Raw genomic sequence first — 8,385 nt, 5'->3', positions numbered from 1 at the left:
AATTTGGAGGGTTTACAGCTGATAATAGATGCATAGGCATGCTTTGCAGTACATGGGATATGAGAACTGCCCTGCCCCCTACTGATAATAACTTACCCTTCCATGATTGCAGTTTGTCCATTACCTTAGTAATTAGGGGCTGATAGTATTCCAGCTTTCTCCTTGCATAAAATATAGGACAACCTAGATATATGATAGGAAAATCATTCCTATGAATGCATGTGATCCTTTCCACCTTGCTGACCACTTCCATGTCTATTAAATGATGCAGGTACACAACTGATTTGGTCTTGTTAATAAACTGCCTAGATGAAACTTCATATGCATTCAACACTTGCATAATCAGCATCAGAGATGTTTCATCTGAGAATGGGAAAATAATCATGTCATCTGCATAAGCCAAATGATTGATCTTTGGACTCCACTTTGGCATCCCAAATTCACAAAAATACAGGTTAATATGTAGTGCATGAGACCCCTAGATAATGCTTCTGCTGCCAAGATAAACAAAGTTGAAGATACAGGATCACCTTGTTTTACTCCCCTTGAGGACTTAAAGAACCCATGAGCTTGACCATTGATTAGAATAGAATACCAATTGTTTGAAACTAATCCAAAGACAGTCCCTATCAACCTTTATGTGAATCCCATCTTTCTCAGTACCTTGGTTAGGAATAGCCAAGATAATCTATCATAAGCTTTGTTCATATCTAGCTTCAGGATGACATTAGGTCCAGCCTTAGTTCTAAGCCTAATGTCAGTTACTATCTCCTGAGTTATAAGGATGTTTTCTACAATATTCATGCCCTTAACAAAACCTGACCGTTCCTCCGATATCAGACTTGGGAGAAATTTCACTAGCCTTTCATGTACCACCCTCGATATAACCTTATTTGAAAAGTCACTGAGGCTTATTGGTCTTAAATCAGAAAAAGTGGTAACTTCTTTTTTCTTTGGTAGCAGAACTAGGTTGGTGTGTGTTACACACTTGGGTAGCTCATGACCATTGAAAAAATCCCTCACCATGTCATACAGGTCATCCCCTATTATGTCCCAACAAGAATGATAGAATTTGCCTGTCATACCATCTGGCCCCCAGCACTATCACCATTAAGTCCGAGTACTGCCACTTTAACCTCCTCTTTTGTTGGCTGCTTAATCAATTCTGTATTCTGCTCAGTGTTAATCAGATTAGGAACATGCTCTACGATATCAAATGATGAAATAGTAGCTGCTTCTGTGAACTGTTCCTCGTAGAATTTGATAGCCTCTTCTGCAATTTTTTGTTCTTCTTCAATCCAGGTTCCTCCACTATTTTGAAGTGTGTTAAGCTGAAGTCTTTTCCTCCTACCTCTCACTTGTGCATGGAAGAACATAGTGTTCATATCCCCTTCCTTGAACCAAGTCATGCCTGCCTTTTGTTGCCAATATTTCTCCTCTAGTGCAAGACATTTGATCAATTCTGCCTGAACCTTTTGTAGCCTTTCCCTGTTCATCCTTGTAGGATTTGATTCAAATTCTGCTTCATGAACCATCACTACCTCCTCCATGCTTGCTATCTTTTGGAAAATATCTCCAAATATAGCCTTACTCCACAATGAAAGGGCCTTCTTTAATTTTTTTTAAGTTGTGATTAAAAAGAATATAAGGATTTGCACTGAAATCAGCTGTCCAATTCTCTTTCACCACATCTTTAAAAGTTGCATGTTCCACCCAAAAATTCAAGAACTTAAAAGGCTTTTTTTATTGGTGGAGTCTCAATACCACACTTCAGATACATTGGACTATGATTGGAACCAGTCTTTGACAAATGTTGCACCTCTATTCCTGGAAATGTTTGTTGGAATTGAAGATTCGCCAAGCATCTGTCTAGCCTTTTGAATATATAGTCTTCCTCTGCTCTCCCATTCCACCATGTAAATATGCTACCTTTAAATCGAAGGTCAAAGAGATTGCAAGTGTTGACGCAGTGTCGAAAATCATCAATTTCATTCAATGACACATGTAATCCACCAAACTTCTCTTCTTCGTCCCATATTACATTAAAATCTCCTCCTACAAGCCATGGTGCATCCATATCCCTTGCCATTGCATATAATGAATCCCATAATTCTATCCTATCAATTGCATCACATTTAGCATATATCAATGTTAGGACAAACTCCACATGCGATTCAGTATGAAACAATCGTAGTGTTAATTATTGCACCATATTGTACATAATAGTTACCTTGAATACCTCATCTATGAAATCCAAGATCTTGTTGGAAACATTTGAAATTGCTTGTGCAAGTCCTATCTTGTTTCTATATCTTTCCATTTTTTTTGCTTGTTGCTTTGGCTCCATTAATCCTACAAATTCATAGTGATTTTGCCTGTGCATTTTTGTCAACCTTTCAAAGGCCTGCTGTGTGTTGACTGGCCTTATATTCCAAATGAGAGCATTCATCACTGATTGTTTGATTTAGTTAGTGTTCTCCTTGTGTGCACCCCAGGTTTTGGGGCTGCAAAATTATCTTTTTGTTGCTTCTTCTTACCTTTTGCTGCTGATTTTGCCTTTTCCACTTGCGTAGGTGATAAGTCACCTTGCCTTGCAGCATTCATAAGGTGTTGGGTAGTTGATTCGTGATCCATGCCGTATCCTGATCTACTAGGCTCTTTTCCTTCTTCATTGTCTTCCTTCCCTCCTGATGTAGCTCCAAATGCATTCTTTTTAGGGACCAAGGCCTTCTCTTATCCTCGTTTTAACAGCTACAACTGCTTTTTCTCCAATGTAACAGTAACATTTACTATTTGTGTTTTTTGTTTTGGTTGTTTCTCCTTCTCTATTGTGTTGTGTCCTTATGGGTCTTCTTGTGATTTCTGAAGTTTATCGTCTTCTGTTCCTCCAGGATCTCTTACCTTTAGGCCTCTTCCTTCATAGTTTCTAATTTCTGTGACTTCTACTATCTGATAATTATTGTTGTGCTCAACAATTTCTGATCTTCCCATTATTAAAAAATTACCAGTTGTATTGTTGTCATTGTCATGGAGCTCTCCATTTACACTTTGCTCATTTACACTTTGCTCATCTTCTTCTTTGTCCTTCTTATTTGGTTCCTCATCAGCTGTGCTCCTAGTGGTACTTCGTTCTCCTCTGAATCGTATTCCCTTTGTGCATCCCATAGCCTGCCTCCACAGCGTTGCACTCTTTCTTTAAATGTAGATGATTTTGACCCTTCTACTTGAGAATTTGGAGTTTTATTAAGTTCCTTGTTCACTAATGTATCTTGTGATGGGATTTCCTGGCATGATGTATTGATCTTCACTATTCCATCTCCTGTTTTATCCTTGAAACTTCTTTCTACCCATTGTGCAATATCGTTTTTTGCTTTTGATGCCTCATTTCTATTGACTAGACCATTAGTCGAACCAATCCCCGATGAGTTAAGATAAAAAGCTTGTGCTGCTGGATTTAGCTTTCCCTCATTATTGACCATATGTTTTGGTTTTTGCTTTGTAGATGCTTGGTTATGAACTGCTAGACTGTTTGTTGCTGCATTAGCTGCCACCATTGCCAATTGATTAACAGGTTCTTCCTCTTCATCCATCCCTTGTAATATTGCAAACTTGTTAGCTACTTGAACATGATCATTATCTTCATTGTCTACTGCCACCAATTCCTTGCCACTGTTGCTTTGTGCTTCTGCTTGTCTATCTACAGTGTTTGTACCCTCCTTGTTCTTATTGTTTTCAAGCTGCTTAGCTGGTTCCATCTCCATTCCATTATTATTGAGACTAGTATTTTGATTTACTACATTTCTAACTCTGTTGTCCTTCACTTCCTTCCATTGCTCTTTTGCTGTAACATTCACATTACCCACGACATTTCCACTAGATAAAATCATTATAGGCTGTGAGTCCACTTCTTAGATGTATCTGATTGGTTAGCATTCTCCTTCTCCACATATAGTTCAGGGTGTATCCTCCAACATTCAAATTGATCATGCCCTTGAAGTTTACAATGTCTGCAGTATTTAGGCAGCATGTCATATTGAATTCTCACCCATTCAGTTCTTGTTGTTCCATTAGCTTTATTGAATATGTCCATCCTCACCTTTTTAGGCAAATCTGCAAGTAGATCAACTAGTACCTTCACCCTAGCACAACTAGGTCTAGTTTTATTAATTGTTGCCATGTCTAGATGCATAGTTTTACCTACTGCTGTAGCTAGAGAAAATAGACATTCCTTCACAAAAAAGGTTGGCAATAGACCTGGGAATGAAATCCAAGTCATTGCCTTGGGTGTTTCTTCATCTGCTCTAAACTTTGAGTCGTAAATCAATGGCCTAAGCTGATATTGATAGCCATCCCTGTCCTTTATGTAATGAGTTTTAGATGAGAAATGAAGATAGTCCTGCCTTAACGCCATTCTAATCAAAATGTGCCTATCCCTTAGAAATCCAATATTACACTCACCTTTAATTCCGCATTGAATTGGTATTAACTTACGCAGTTGTTGAATTTCTGGGCTGCCATTAGAACATTTACCAACTATTGCATATTGTAATCCTTCGATGATATCCATCCTTTCTACTTCTGCTTCTGTGAACTGAATAACATGCTCTCCATTCAATATTGTAGATGGACGAATGGGAATTGGCTCAACTTCATGTTGCTCATGCATTGCAGCATTTAAAGTGCAAGGTTTCAGAATTTTGGAGTAATACATCGGTTGTTTGTTGTTATTTGTGTTCCCTGATGTTTGTGCAATGTTTGGAGGAGGTTGGGTAGGCAGCGCAGCCACAAAAGGTGGCTGGCCACCTTCCTGTGTGTTCATTACAGTTGTAATTCTTTAGCACTTTAATTACATGACAAAGGTGCAGCAGCTTTGCAAGAAAACGATGCTACTGTAATTCGAATTAGCTTCACGTTACTTACTGCTTATGGCTGTGAATCCAATTTCACAGTCCAAATTGTAAAAAACAGTAATTTTGATTTAATTCAAACCAATCTTAGAAGAGAAGAGAACACTTTCACGTTATCAAAACAAGCTGTTGTGCTGAAAAGTAGCGCTGGAATTAGTTGAATCGCTAAAATTGAATGAAGAACAATGTCTGCTACAGTAACTCGTGAAAATAAAATTAAGATCTACAAAAATTGACTATATATCTGAAGTTTAAACCAATTGGGTATTATTCGTAAGGAAATTATGTATCTTTTAACACCAAGTTTGGTTAATTCCACCACCGGATGCCAGAGTTATGATCGGAAAATGATGACGAAATTACTATTCCTTCTCTTCCTAGAGAGAAGACAGAACTCTTCGCCTTTGGAAAGGGGGTTCAGGGGCTGGTGTTTTTTTAGGTTTTTAGGTTAGTTTTTTTTTTTCTTTTTTTTTTCAAAAATGAAAAATGGAAGAAGGGGGGGAGTTTGTTTGGGGTTATGGGGCGGACCGGGCCGGGTCGACCCGATGTTTTTTTTTTTGGGTTGGATAAGGGGTTATTTGATTTGGGCTTGGTTGATTTAATTTAAAAGGTGGCCCAGTCCGATTTTCTTCTTCTTTTATTTTTTCTTAAACTAAAACTAAATTCTAAAATCCTAAATTATCCTATAGAACTAAATTAATTTATAAAAGTTCAAATTAACTCGTAATAACAATTAACACACAATTAAATAGCAATTACGATAAAATCACACAATTTGGATATTAAATGCCAAAAATGTGACGTACATTATTTTTATGATTTTTTGTTCTTGTAAAACAAACTTAATTGCTCCTAATTGTAGAATTAAATCCTAAATGCAAATGCGACATATTTTTGTATTTTTTATTAATTTAACAAATAAATATTCACGGGCAAATACAAATAATTATCCAAAAATGCCACGAAAATTCTCAAAATTGCACACAAAAAAAAATTGTTTTATTTTGAATTTTTGGGAGTAATTCTCACATAGGGCAAAAATCTCGTGCTTACAACTGCCCCTCTTTGTCCGAAAACACGAAGAGTTTTCGTGCAAAGATAAAGTAAGCAGATACGAGCGATTTTTGCCCATCCGAGTACTCCGTATGAAGCAATTTTTTGAAAGATTTAACTGAACCTTTGCTTCAGAGGTTTCCTACATATCCCTGGCTAAAAGGGAATCATGTTAATGTAGTTCGGGATGTTTTGGTAGCTGAGACTACCATGGGACTGCAATGTTACTGCTGTTGCATGCTGTTATTACTGCTTGCCGACCTCCTCATTACACCATGCTGAAAGAAAACAAGAAGCTAGACTAAACTATAGTCTATGAATTACAAAATCTTATCTAGATCTTCAGTCATGCTCTTGTGTCTCTTGTTGCTTTGATGTCTCGGTGACTCCTCTGGCATTTCTTTACTTCTGATTTGTCTTGTATTCTCCCTTGACTGCCGATCTCGAACTGCTTATGCCCTTCTCGGGAGCTTCGCATTATTTTTCCATCGAATCTTGAACTTCCTTCATCTGCTGGGAATTTTTGTTGTTTCCCGCTGGGGATTTCGGTTGTATTCCTCTGCTTTACTGACTTCAAACTTCCATGTATTCCTCTGTTATATAGGCGGGCTCCCAACTTCCAGACTTGAAATGTAACGACTGAAATGTATTCCTCTGTTATATGGGCGGGCTCCCAACTTCTTCAACTTAAAATGTAAAGACTGAAATGTATTCCTCTGTTATATGGGCGGGCTCCCAACCTCAACAACAACTTTGAAAATAAATCGTCATTCTGTTCTTCAGGGGGGGCTCCTGACCTCAACAACAACTTTGAAAAATACATCGCCATTCCTTTTTTCAGGAGGGCGAGATTTCAACAACTTCGAAAAATAAATTGCCATTCTGTTCTTCAGGGGGGCTCCTGACCTCAACAACAACTTCGAAAAATAAATCGTCATTCTGTTCTTCAGGGGGGGCTCCTGACCTCAACAACAACTTTGAAAAATAAATCGCCATTCCTTTCTTCAGGCGGGCGAGATTTCAACAACTTCGAAAAATAAATCGTCATTCTGTTCTTCAGGGGGGATCCTGACCTCAACAACAACTTTGAAAAATAAATCGTCATTCCTTTCTTCAGGCGGGCGAGATTTCAACAACTTCGAAAAATAAATCACCATTCTATTCTTCAGAGGGGGCTCCTGACCTCAACAACAACTTCGAAAAATAAATTGCCATTCCTTTCTTCAGGCGGGGGAGATTTCAACAACAACTTTGAAAAATAAATCGCCATTCTGTTCTTCAGGGGGGGCTCCTGACCTCAACAACAAATTCGAAAAATAAATCGTCATTCTATTCTTCAGGGGGGGCTCCTGACCTCAACAACAAATTCGAAAAATAAATCGCCATTCTGTTCTTCAGGGGGGCTCCTGACTTCAACAACAACTTCGAAAAATAAATCACCATTTTGTTCTTCAGGGGGGGCTCCTGACCTCAACAACAACTTTGAAAAATAAATTGTCATTCCATTCTTCAGGTGGGGGGGGGGGCTCCTGACCTCAACAACAACTTTAAAAATAAAGCGTCATTCCTTTCTTCAGGCGGGCGAGACTTCAACAACTTTCGAAAAATAAATCGTCATTCTGTTCTTCAGGGGGGGATCTTGACTTCAACAACTTTCTTAAATTTTAACACCTCCATTCTCCAGGCGGGCTCCTGATTTCAATAACTTCTTAAAATTTTCAACACCTCCATTCTCCAGGCGGGCTCCTGATTTTAGGAGAACTAAACATTGATAATCTTAAGAAAATTAAAAAATGACTCTTTTTTTTTTCAAATTCAAACTTCCTTTTTTTTTTCTTTTCAAATTATCCTAGGAGAAAATTCGTCAGACTAGGTTTTATATCTTAGGAGAAAGATTCATCAGACTAAGAATTTGATCCTAGGAGAAGATTCATCTGACTAAGACGTTTATCCTAGGAGAAAATTTATCAGACTAAGATTTTGAACCTAGGAGAAGATTCATCCGACTAAGACGTTTATCCTAGGAGAAAATTCATCAGACTAAGATTTTGATCCTAGGAGAAAGTTCATCAAACTAAGATTTTGATCCTAGGAGAAAGTTCATCAGACTAAGATTTTGATCCTAGGAGAAGATTCATCAGACTAAGATTTTGATCCTAGGAGAAGATTCATCCGACTAAGACGTTTATCTTACGAGAAAATTCGTCAGACTAGGTCTTCTATCCTAGGAGAAAGTTCATCAGACTAAGATTTCTATCCTAGGAGGAAATTCATCAGACTAAGATTTATATTGAAAGGAAAATCCATCAGACTAGGACTTTTATCCTAGGAGGAAAAATGTGAAGATCAATGGCATGATTTTATGCACAATAGCAAGACAAATAAAGACAAAATATTTGAGAAACTTCCCTTTGTCGGCTCTTTT

Source organism: Nicotiana sylvestris, chromosome 7, assembly GCF_000393655.2.
Source record: "Nicotiana sylvestris chromosome 7, ASM39365v2, whole genome shotgun sequence".
In the NCBI taxonomy this organism is placed as follows: Eukaryota; Viridiplantae; Streptophyta; class Magnoliopsida; order Solanales; family Solanaceae; genus Nicotiana; species Nicotiana sylvestris.
Note: the sequence above shows the minus strand (reverse complement) of the source record.